This window comes from Sciurus carolinensis, chromosome 5 (assembly GCF_902686445.1).
Source record: "Sciurus carolinensis chromosome 5, mSciCar1.2, whole genome shotgun sequence".
NCBI classification, from domain to species: Eukaryota; Metazoa; Chordata; class Mammalia; order Rodentia; family Sciuridae; genus Sciurus; species Sciurus carolinensis.
Window position 1 is genome coordinate 15,504,957 of NC_062217.1, and position 12,750 is coordinate 15,517,706.

Sequence of the window (12,750 nt, forward strand, 5' to 3'; positions counted from 1 at the left end):
AGTGGTAGAAGAACTGAGTTATCACATAGCACATGGTATGTATTGCAGGCCAGAATTAACAAGTCTGTGTTGAGCCAATAGGCTTGTTTTTATATGACAAGTTTGCAATAATGTTTCAGCAAAATAACATCATAATTTAATGTTGTTAATTGGAATTTTTATTATACTTGATTTATCACAAAACCATAAATTTAGGAGGTATTATAGTTTGGATCTGGAAAGGTTCATGTATTGAAAGTTTGACTTACAGCTGGTGGTGATATTGGGAGGTGGTGGAAACTTTAGGAAGTGTGGCTTCGTTGGAGAAAGTTGGTCACTGGCTGTGTGCCCTTCAAGAGTCTATTGGGACCCTGGCTCCTTCTTCTTGCTCTCTCTCTCTGCTTCCCCACTTTCATGAGGTGAGCAGTTTTATCCCACCATGCACTGTCCCCCATGATGTCTACCTCACCCCAGGCCCATAATGATAGAACCAACAATGGAAACTTTGAAATTGTGAGCCAGAATATAACTTTCCTCCTTTAAGTTTTTATTCTCAGGTGTTTTGTCACAGCAACAGAAAACTAATGCAGAAATTTATGCCCAGCTTTCTATTTGTACATCTTTAGTAACATTAATAATGAAATCATGTGTCAACTCTTAATGATCCAACTTAGAAGATAAAAGAAGTCTCTATATACTTAAACTTGAAAAGTTCAAACAAGCTGATATATGGTCTGTTGAACTGTATAATGACAAAGTTAGTCCAGAAAATGTTCCCTGTGAGATGGACAACAGTATGGATGTTCCTGAAAAATTTAAAAATAGAATGTGATCTAGGAATCCCATTTCTGGATATATTCCCCAAAGGATTGAGCAGAGTGTTGAAGAGATATCTGCTCTCTCATGTCCATTTCAGCAGTGTTCACAATAGCCAAGATATGGAAACCACTTAAATGTATGTTGACAGGTAAATGGATTGAAAATACAGCATATGCATGCATTGGGATATTATGCAGCCTTTAGAAAGAAAGAAATCCTGCCATTTGTGACAGCATGGAGGATATTCTAAGTAAATTCAGCTAGACACAGGACAAGTACTACTTAATACCACTTTTGTGAGAAGTCTAGAGTATTTAAACTCAGAGTGGCAGAGAGTAGAATGGTGGTCTCCAGGGGTGAGTGACAGGGAGAAATAGGGAGGTATTAGTCAGAGGGCACAGGGTTCAGTATGTAAGACAAGTGAGGCTTAGAGGTCTACTGCACAGCAAAGTAACTGTGGTAGACAGAGCTGCATTGCATACCTAAAATTTGTTGAGAGGGTAAATCTTATGTCAAGTATTCTTATCATTCACACAAAATAAGAGTAAGTAAATAAATAGGGAAGGAGGAAATTTTGGAGAAGATGGGTATATTTGTGGCATTGATTTGGTGATGGTTTCACAGGTATATACTTATCTTCAAACTCAAGGTGCAGTAATATCTCAATGAATTGGTTAAAAAAAAGTGGGGCTACCTGGATTCTAGGAAGGGGATGTGTGCTGGCTGACTTGGTCCCCCAGTGCTTTGGCTCTATTAGGGGATGCATATGTTGGGACCTTTGCTCCTTGGAAACCCTGTGGTCAGCTGATCACAGTGTCCTCCAGCCCCCTATTTCCCTCTCCAGCCTCTCAGAGGCTTTGGGTCTACACTAACTCATGATCTTTCTCCGCTTGGTGATTTCTGAGTGTTTTTTTGATATGAGGTTCTTTTTACAAGGTAAATATATCAGACCCCCCCCTTCAAAAGATAATTGTCCTTTTAGTGGAGAAAATATATAACAAAGATGTCATAAATTTAGTAATGCTATTAAAGTTTTAGAATTTTAATCATCATAAGATAACACATGCATGTACACTTTAAAAATAATCTTTATATGCATTGAATATTGCTGATTCAATCGCCTAAGAAGGTTTACTATGCATGGAGATGGGAAGACTGCTTGAAATAATTCACAGTCCATCAAGGGTTGGAAGCCCACAAGTTGGACCACTGCTGTAGCACTTGCTACTTTAAGTCACCTGAGCTAAGCTTCTATATTTGTGTACCTGAAATGTATCATATATAGGTATGTTAATGTATACAGGTAAATATACATGAATGTACCCAGGCACACACACACTCACACAAAATTCTATCATTTGCTTGCAGACCTGGGATGGAGACATTTTTTGGCAAGACTTTGGCAGATTTCTTCATTTATGCAACCAACAGGCACTACAAGGCAGGACTTCAGGAAGCAGAAAGCACATTATGCATTTTTAAAAGACCTCTTCCCCTTCCCAGAGTGACTACCTGGCAATGGACAGCAAACAAAAGTCATAGGGGTGACAGTTTCCTGGAAAACACTTCTCATGCTAAACTTTAGCAAGTGGCTGAATTCCAGAGTGCTGACTGTTGTCAACTGACGGAGTCCAATGTTCCCACCTGTTTAAGCACTGCTGACTGATGGATATTCAAAAGCAAATCCAAACAGTCGGCCCACTCTTCAAGCATCAGGGAAACCAGATGAGACCAGTGTCTCCGAGATATGGTGTCAATGGAGGGGATTTTTTTTTTTTTCAAAAGAGTAGGTGCGAGAAAGAAGTATTGCATTAAAATGTAATATTTATCAATGGCTGTGATTAAAAGAAGGAGGAGGAGGAAGAGGAGGAGGAGGAGGGAGAAAACTTCCAGCCCATTTTAAGCAGGTAGGCAGCTATCTGAATACATTGGGAATGCGAGGGCTGATTAGTCTGGAAGGCTGCCTACAGGTTAGCAGGCCTCATTTCCAATCTCTGACAGCAATATGTGTCGTTTCATGCTTCATCCTCATTCCCATGTTCAACACAAACCGGGGTCACTCTATATATGGAAATCACTGTCTTCAGGGCAAAAAAATTAAAAAAGGTGAGATTGCCGCTTTAACCTCACTGGCCTCAGAAAATATGTTTTAGTCTGATACATTATACTAGTAGGAATTATTTATCAAGAAGATACAAGCTTGATATTTCAGAAATAATGAGATGTTCTGGTTTTGCAGCTGAAATTTTATGGTCCACAGAGCATCGGCTATGAATCCAGGGGAATGAAGTAAACTTGCAATGAATGATATAGACCATGCAGCCACAGGAAGGTGGCTATGGAAGGGTAATATGAAAGTTATAACACGAGCGAGGCTTTCGGAAGCTGAAGTTCCTTTGTTGCTAAGGGAGAAAATGTGTTTACAGGCATAATGCAAAAAAAAAAAAAAAAAAAAAAAAAAATCCACACATAAAAATCTTAGTTGTTCCCATTTCTTCCTGGTATTTCATTTGGCAAATGACTTGCAGGATAAGGAAACTGTAATAAGCATTACAGTCTATGGTTTGCATGAACTATTTAAAAATTCATAGCAAAATCATCCAATAAGTCTCATGACCTGACATCATTGTGAAGCTCTGCTACGTAACAGGGAAGCTGAAATATGAAGAAAATGAATAAACATGCATGATAGTGCTTTTTGGAAATGTTGATTTTGCTTATAAATTTCTTGGCCAAATTGTCTTAGTGAGAATAGGCCATTTGTCTTATCATAATTCCAGGACTTTAAAAGGATTCCCAGGAATTGACCAAATTATGCTGTTATACTGTGTGCATGTACAGATATGACACTGTTGTGTTTATAATGCACCAATAAAAATGAAATGAAATGAAATAAAATAAAAGGAGTTCCAGGAAAATATTGACATAGAAAAGATGCTGGTTGCCTTCAACCAGCCTCTCTGGTGTATACATTTCTTAGTGGGTCCTTTCCTAACCCACAACCAAATCCTAATCTTCGCCTGTTCTAGAGTCACCTCTGAGGCTCTCTGAGATCCATCACAGTTCCACAGCACCAAAGCCAGGACTAACCATACCCTAAGGCCCAGCAATTTGAAATCATCCACCAGTGATTCCAGTCCCCTGTGGGATATTTAGCCAACAAGCCTTATCACGAAGGCTCTTCATTCAAGCACACGGCTTTGAAATGCATGCTTCCCAGCACAGAATCGTAGAGAATAAACATCAATAATTTAAAACCCCTTGCAAATGTAATTACCCAAAGTAGTGGGCTTCTGTGAGCCTGACACGCATCTGTGTATTTTCATTGTCAGTCAAGGTCACCTAAAAGCATTAATTAATACTTCAGGGCAAGAGGTGCTGTGTAAAGCTATGTTCTGGGTATCAAACGGAATGAGCTCTGTGTGCCTAATTTTCTCAACAGAAAAATAGAGATAGCAGCACCTACTTCACAGGGTTATTATAAGAATTAAATAAGCTAATACACGCAGAACTCTCAGGACAGGATCTGGAACACTATTACAATAAGATGGGAAGACATACTAAGTGTTGTCAGTTACCTTTTGTGAGAAAGATGGCTATTTGACCCAAATATCATTTTATTCCCCCTAGTAGCAGAATGCCTGATTTTTAACTTGCCACATAACTACCTGGAATCAATGTGATTTTTCACAACTTCCTTTGTAGTTAAGTGTGGCTGTGTATGGAGCCAATGGCTTAAGGAAGTGTCATGTGCAGCTTCCAGGAAGTATTCTTAATGTGTTCTTTACTCTTTTCTGTTTTACAGATGTGATTGTAATGGCTGGAGCTCAAGTCACCATTTTGGACCTTTTAGGGGAAGTTGCATTCTGAGCAGAGGACAGAAGGAGCCTGGGACCATGACAACTTCATGAAACTGCTTTAACAGACCTGGATTTCCTATCTATGGGGTTCTATCACATGGGCAAAATCAATTTTTATTTCACTTAAGACACTGTTATTTTGGGTTTTCACTACTTGCAGCAAAAGCCAATCTTAAATGATATATCCCTTTAAAAAATATTTTAGTTGTAGATGAACACAATACCTTTATTATTAATTAATTAATTTATTTATTTTTATGTGGTGCTGAGGATCAAACCCAATGCCTCACACATACTGGACAAGCGCTTTACCACTGTACTACAAACCCAGCCTGATATATCCCTTCTGATATTAAGTATCTTTAAAATTTTTTAAAGCAGAGTTTGCTGGAGAGGGCACTGGAATCCTAGGCTTATCTACTCTGGAAGATGTCTCAAGGAGATAAGATCATGGTTGATATATATTAGTGTATAAAAAATAATTCACACATTAGTATACAAAAATATTTAACATGCTATGCATTTGTAGGTAAAAAAACAAGTTCTGGGGTTCATTTTAATCTTCTGTCTCTTTGTAAAAAATGTTGATGGCCTTAGGCCCTGCATTCACTCACCTGTGATGATCTTGACCTTAGATATAATGAGTGTCAAGCAGGAAGGGGTAGCAGCCTTCAAGAAAAATTGAGATGGTTTCTTCCACAGAAAATACTATTTTGGAGTGGGTGAGGATGCAGAAGCCTATGGTCTGTCAATGACTTTTATGCAATTTGATCATAACCCAGATGCATTTTAATCATAAATTTTCACAATGTACTTTGGGTTGCCAGATGGTCTCAACAAATACATCAAACAAACTTCATTTCAAAATGTGAAAGTGTTTTCTATTGTATCATCTATGATTTATATGCTACCATTGGGATTTTGTTGGTACTTACCTTACACAGTATATTTTACACTTGATTGTATAGTTGTTTTTCAAATTTTTGTTTTTAAGAAAATCATATTTTGCTGCAGACACTCTTGACTACTTACCCATATCCATTTCCTTTCCCTCCTTGCTAATTCCAGTTTTGTTCAGAACAACAATAGGCCTACATAAATACAGCATTCTGTTCCCCAGATGCCAGGAAGAGAGGAGAGTCATGTGACACAGTTTTGCCCAGTTAGAAGTGAGCACATGGCTGCCAAGCAGGGGTGGGGACTCTGTCCCTTCCCTGATAAAGGAAGACGTGTGGCTCACGCTGTGTGTGTCATCCTGCCTCAGATGGGACAGGTGTGTCTGGAGCTGCAGGAGTCACTTGCCTGGGCTGACAAGCAGGAGGACAAAAGCCAACATCCTGGGAGGGTGGAAAGGGAGAGGTGAGCACACACCCTGTGGCACCTCCAAGCTGCTTCCCGAAGACAGGAGTGATAGCCCTTCACCTGTTTAAAACAGTCTTACTGGGCTTCTGTCACTTGGGGTCCAAGACATTCCTAACCAATGTACTTTCAAGCAAATAAGACAAACATAAAAAGAACCCAAGAGTCTTTTCGTAATATACCCTTAATGTAGCCAATACATGCAGAGATGAAAAATAATCTTGATGATTTTAATGGAAGATTTTTGAACTGAGCACACGTGTTTCTGTTGATGACCTCAGGATCCATTAAGGAAAGTAAAGAAATGAAACTAGTGTGATCCTGCGCAATGCAGAGAAACTGAAGAGCCTGGTGAGTGGATGAAGAAATCGGAGAATTCTCTGAAAGAGAATGAACAGAAAAGCGTTGACCAAGAGCAGGAAGCACAAAGCCAGCCATATGTATGACCTCCCGGCTGACAAGCACTGTCTGTCCATGCTAAGTATTCAGCCAGGCTTCAGTGGCCTCCTCAATATGAATGGTCAGCCAAGAATCGCCAGGTACTTCCTTGCAACCACCAGGTATCCCCACCAAAGGGACCCTCACTATGATTGCAACATATAAGCTTCTCCAGGGACCCCCACCATAATTAAGCTTCCCATCAGCAAGATTTTACAAAGCGTGTCAACAGGATTTCACAGGACTTCTGCAGAGAGCTCAATGTGGTTTGAAGCTTCCTCTTTCTTGTTAAATGCCAGATTTGCAGACAAAAGGTGTGATAAATAGACTCTGTCTCAAGAGAGCTTGCTGTATAAAACTTACTGTTTCTGCTTTCTTGATAAATACCTGTGAAACCTCTGTCTGACCTAAAATATGGGACAAAGAATAACTGTTATATACCCACCACTCTCACGTAACCACCCACTGAGAATAAATCTAAAAGAATTTCCAGACTCGGGGTCCAGAGATTTTTAGGCATAAGCCCCTCTGGACCACTGCAGCCTAAATAAACCTGTTTCCTAAAAATTCAGGTGTCCAGCCTCATCTGTCCTACATCAACTTAAGAAAGCCAACAAAGAAAAATAAATGAACAGAAAAACTGATCAGTATAAACTGGAAACAATTCAGAGAACAGAAAAAACAAGCAAGTGCCAGGTGTGGTGGCACATGCCTGTAATCCCAGCGGCTCAGGAGGCTGAGGCAGGAGGATCTCAAGTTCAAAGTGAGCCTCAGCAAAAGTGAGGCACAAAGCAACTCAGTGAGTCTCTGTCTCTAAATAAACAATACAAAATAGGGCTGGGGATGTGGCTCAGTGGTCAAGTGCCCCTGAGTTCAATCCCTGGTATCCACCCCCCAAAAAACCAAAAAATACCTTTAAGACAAATTCACCAATGTGAATCTTAGAAAAACAAAATAATATGTCCAGAAAACAGAAATAATACATCATGAGAAGGAATAATGAGAGAACTTTCAAAACTTAAACACCTAGTTGTTGAAATCAAAACACTAAGAGCATGTTTGAAGAACATCTGCAGAACAAAAACCCGAAGGAAAAAAAAGCAGATCACTCATTTCAAGACAAAAAATATGAGAGAAAGAATAAGGACACAGAGAATGTTCTGGCAAGTTGATGCACAGTTATGAGTCAAAAGAAGGAAGGAGGAATTGAGGTGTGTACCAGTGAGGAAAGGACGGAAACAACAAAAGAAGAGTGTTTTCCAGAACTAAAGGGAAGCACAAATCTTCAAATATAAGGGCCTGTCTCTCAATGGAGAGGCTGCATAAAAGGTTCCTGCACCTGGACAATCGTAAAATTGCAGAATGACAAAAAGAATAGGATATGTTTAAAACATTTACTGAGAAAAAAATAGATCGCTTACAAAAGACCCAAAACTAAACTGTCGTTAGACTGCTCATCAGATATTCTGGATGCTAAGAGGCAATGATCAGTGCCTTCAAAGATCTGAAAGAGAAGGCATTTTAATGAATATCTATAGCCAGTCAGAGTGTTCGTCAGTTGTGAAGGCAGAATAAATATACTTTCAGATGCATGAAAGGCTATAAAGTTTATTTCTCACATACCCTTCTTTGGAAAGTTGAGGATATGCTCTGGAAAAATGTGGGAGTAAACCCAAAGAAGGAGGACCTGAGATTTAAGAAACTGTAGGTTTGGGGCTGGGGTTGTGGCTCAGTGGTAGAGCACTTGCCTAGGATGTAGGAGGCCCTGGGTTCCATCCTCAGCACCGCATATAAATAAATGAGTAAAATAAAGGTCCATCAACAACCTAAATAAATAAAAGAAACTGGAGCTTCAATCAAGAAAAACAAAGAAGGAAGGTTCCTGAAAGATAGCTATGCAAGATCCTAAAAGATAACTAATTCAGACTTCTCCAAGTGGATAGAAGGCTCCCTGAAGGGATTCCACTGGGTGGGTAGAAGAATTAAGGTATTGGAAGAACCTAAAGGTTTACTAAAGGTACAGAATGTGTAAGATAAAATGAGGATAAAAAAAAAAAAAAAAAAAAAAACAGTACAAGATAATGAGGGTCCAAGATGAAGCAGTTGATCCTACCAGGCTCAGAAAGTCAGACATTGTCATGACAAAAAAGAATAAAATCAGAATCTCCTGGAAAAGCTGAAAAGCTGTGCAAAGCCTAACAGGGACCCGCAAAGCAAACAAAAATGTGACCAACTTTTCAATAAATGATGGCATCTAATATAGAGGATCCCAGTATTGCAGTACTCATTGAGCAGAATGAGGCACATTCATTCAGAGCTATGGAGAAGGAAATATAACCCTATGGTGACGCTTGAATCTGCAGTGGATAAGTACCTACTACCTTTTATTTCTTTAACTCTGTATAGCCAACACAAAGAGGGAGGTACACATCAGGGAGAAGAACTGGAGAAAAGAATGGAGGAGCTGAGGTTCTCACCTGGCAAAGTTGGGGGTCAAGGTCTACTGTCTCCAGTTGAGAAGTTTAAGCATATGTACCAAGTTGCCAAGGTAAACCAACAGAAGTACAGCCTGGGTAAATTTAAATATGCAGATGAGGAGTATCAATGAAGCCAGCCTTCCTTGGAGAAGTGAAGAAACGCGGGTGAGGCACACCAACCATTCAGACAGTTTCAGTAACCACCAGGAGTACTAAAAGCAGGCAGTTTAAAACACTATCTTTAGGGAGGTGGCTGCCAGCAGAGAGGGCGGGCGAGGACCCCTGCTTTCCATTACAAGCTCTTTGTACTGTTTGATTTTTTTAGTCATATGCATACATTACTTTTATTTTAATTAAAATTCTTTCCACATAGAAATTTGCCACAGGAATTGAAACTGATTATCAAATCAATTTAAATGAACTTAAAGCAATAGATTATTTGCTGTAAAAATATTTTCATTTATTCAGAGTGTTTCCCCAAGGGAAGTGAATATTATATCAAAGAAATCAACTTCTTCATAAAGAATATTTTCCAATAGTAACAATATTCAACTTTTAATTACTTTATTTTTAAGAAAGGGGCATTTCTACTGGTTAGTTGAATTCAAAGCACTCCAAGTACAACTGGAGAATTTTCAAAAGGAAATAATTTCTCCAGATATTTGGGTCTTGTGTGTATCAAGTAAATTTGAATGACCAGAGTAAATTTGAATGATCAAGTAAATTTGATGACCAAAGGAATTGATCTCTTAAAAATCTAAATATGCATCTAGTAACAGAACTAAATTCAATTTAAGTAACTCTTGTTTTAAGGTCATCAGCCTTGCGTGAGTGTAGAACTTCCCAGAGTTCCTTGCTATACAAGATCATGCAAAAGACAGACCTTTCTCTGGAATTCTGACCCCAGCAGCTGTCCAGTCTGAGGACCTGGCAAGCTCCAGTCATGTTTCTGGACTCAGCTTATGCAGGCTTCCTGATGTCACGATCAGTTGTGTTCTCGCTGTGCTGTGTTTTCCGAGTATCACTGTGTTTCTGTCTCCCTAAGTAGACAGCAGGCTCCTGTGAGCTCCTGTGAAGCTCTTCATGTCCAGTTTCGAACTCCCTTGTTCTAGCACAAAACCTCTAACCTGATAGCAGCCCTGGTTGTTTCTGAATGATTCTGCCCAAATCTGTCTGTCTTACATGTGTCTAATGCGCAAGGCACTTGGTTCATAAAAAAAAAAAAAAAAAAAGACATTAGTAAAAAAGGATATAGATAAGGATATCTATTTTTTAAAATTAGAAGAAAAGAAAAATGTTTAGTTGTCAACTAGTTAAGTTGGCCAGAAACCATCTTCACCTTACCCTTCTGATCCCTAGTCCCTCCCTCCATTGTTTTCTTGATTCAAGTCTCTCATTTCCACTTTGTTAAGAAGAAAGGATTTGAAGTGGTACACAATGAAACAAAATGTATTTGTTAATTTTACAAATATTTACGGGTCACTTATGTGTCAGGTGATGGGCTTGGTGGCAAGGAGGGAAAGGCCATGTGATCCTGCTCACGTGGAGATTATGCTGTAGTGGGTTAAATTGTTTCTCTGATCGAAAGGTAAATTTGGTTCTGAGACTTCAAAATACAAAGAAAGGGAAACACATTATAGCAAGTGGTTTTTATTTTGTGTGACAAAATGTTTCAGGAAGACTACATTCCCCTTAGACATGTACATTGAGAAGATAAAGTGAGAATGCATAATGATATGAAAGTACAAGTATTTATTATGGCAATTTATTCAGTTATTGCATAAAGGACATTAAATGGCATCAATAGTGACTTTGCTGAGAATACTTAAATGCACATCATGCCTGGGCACAATGTAAACCTACCAGAGCCTTCTATGCTATGTCCATATTCTGGGAGAGGTAGAAACTTAATTTCCGTTGATTGGAATCTCCCTTCTCCCTTTCCCAAGAGTTTAAAATAGAAATCAAGTTCATAAATAAAATAAGATGTGTCGCATTCCACAGTTTGAGGACTGAGTCATCCTGATGCACGTGAGGACTCGTCTAGGATTGTTGGGATCCTTGTGCAGTACGTGGCCACCTACACCACGGACAGATTTCAAACCCAAGAATTAGGCAACAGCCTTCAGTGAAGAATTGGAAAACAGAGGTGATGTGGATTCCTGGAACTCACTGCAGTCAACTGTTCTGAGACCGAGTTTGCAAGAATACCAAAGAAGTGGTCGACTCCCTGGTCAGACACAGAACGGTCAGTAGATGAAAAGGGAACTAAGTGTTAAACCTTGCTGTGTAGTTTGTGCCAGGCTAACTCACTTGCAGGTAAGGATGCGGAGTCAAGACCCCAGACTTCAGGAGTTGGGTGGAAGCAGGCTTGTGGCGAGCAGCCTGTAAACTCATTTATTGCAGGAATAGCCATACATTTTATAGGTTTCTTGCCCAATCACAATGTGCCACAGAGGATAAGGCCACCAGGTTTCTATACGGGTTCCCTGGGTAACACTAGTCAATTTGGGACAGTTGTTTACTTTCCTAGGTGGCCAGTGAGAATGTTCCTCTCTGCAGGTTTTCCTGACGGGCATGAATGTTTGAAGGTTTTCCTTACACACTTGAGACATTCACTGCTGCCAAGAACTAGGATTTCTCCCAACATTGCTGGAGTTTGGAGATGGCACTATATGCTTTGATTCTAAAGAGTATATCCAGAAAGTGAACACCACCAATATAACAGAGCTGACTCCATCTTTTGTTTGACTGCTAGTTACTTTTAAACCTCACTCTTTTCCCCCTCTGCCTCACATTCTAGGAAAGGTGGTAAGAAAGTTTAGGTGTCTCTCCTTGGGTGCTGGTGAGAAGTACAAACCACACGTAGAATCCTGCCCCACCATCCCACCTCCCACCATAAGACCCCAAGTCTTCTCTTCCCTGTTCTCTCAAGAACTCCCAAACCACCATTAGGGCTGGAAGAAAGAATCAAACAACAAAACAACCCAATCCAATGAAAACAATGAACAGTGGGAAAGGAGGAAAGGGAACAGCAAGAAAGCATACTTAAAAAGAGACCACAAAGAAGACGGCACAAATACATCAGAAATCGCGATTCCTATGGAGCCATTGCATTTCTCTTAACTGAAAGAAGATTTCAGAGTGAGTTTAAAAATGTATTTCCTATTGCTTATAAGAAATATAACTTTAAAAATATTACATGGACCAGTCAAAAGTAGAGGTATGGAAAACTGCAAACTAGGAACATGGCAAGAAAAATAAGATGATGGCAATGATGTCCTCAGCAAATTTAATTCAGCATGAAAGCACTGAATGGAGCAAGAGGAATGTTTTGTATGGCCAAGTACAATAAGGCAGAGGTTGGAGTGACCTTCAACCTTTCATATTCCAAATGAGATAACTACAAAACATAAAGCACAAATTGGTAGAAATATGAGGGAGAAGATCCCATTACCATTATGGGATTTTTCCTGAGAAAATCCAATCATGACCTGAATATGAGACCAGGTCTTCTCTAGGGTTTTGGGAAGAATGGAGATGTTAAGAGAATGGCAGATTCCTCCCAAAGTGGGAGCTTTCAGGAATTTTTTTGCCCGTTAGCCATAGAAATGCAGAAAGATATTCCAGGGAGACTGTTGCTGGTTAGTTAATATAAAATGAGTCCATTAGAATGAAGCTGTTGTTGATCAGCTGGCTTTCAGAAGCCTCTTTAATGATGCAAAGTTGTCACCAACCAATTAGGACATATATAAACCCAGTTCTGTGTTATTGCTGCCCTGGGCAAAGAACAATTGGTGCTTTCCCACAAGAAGAGA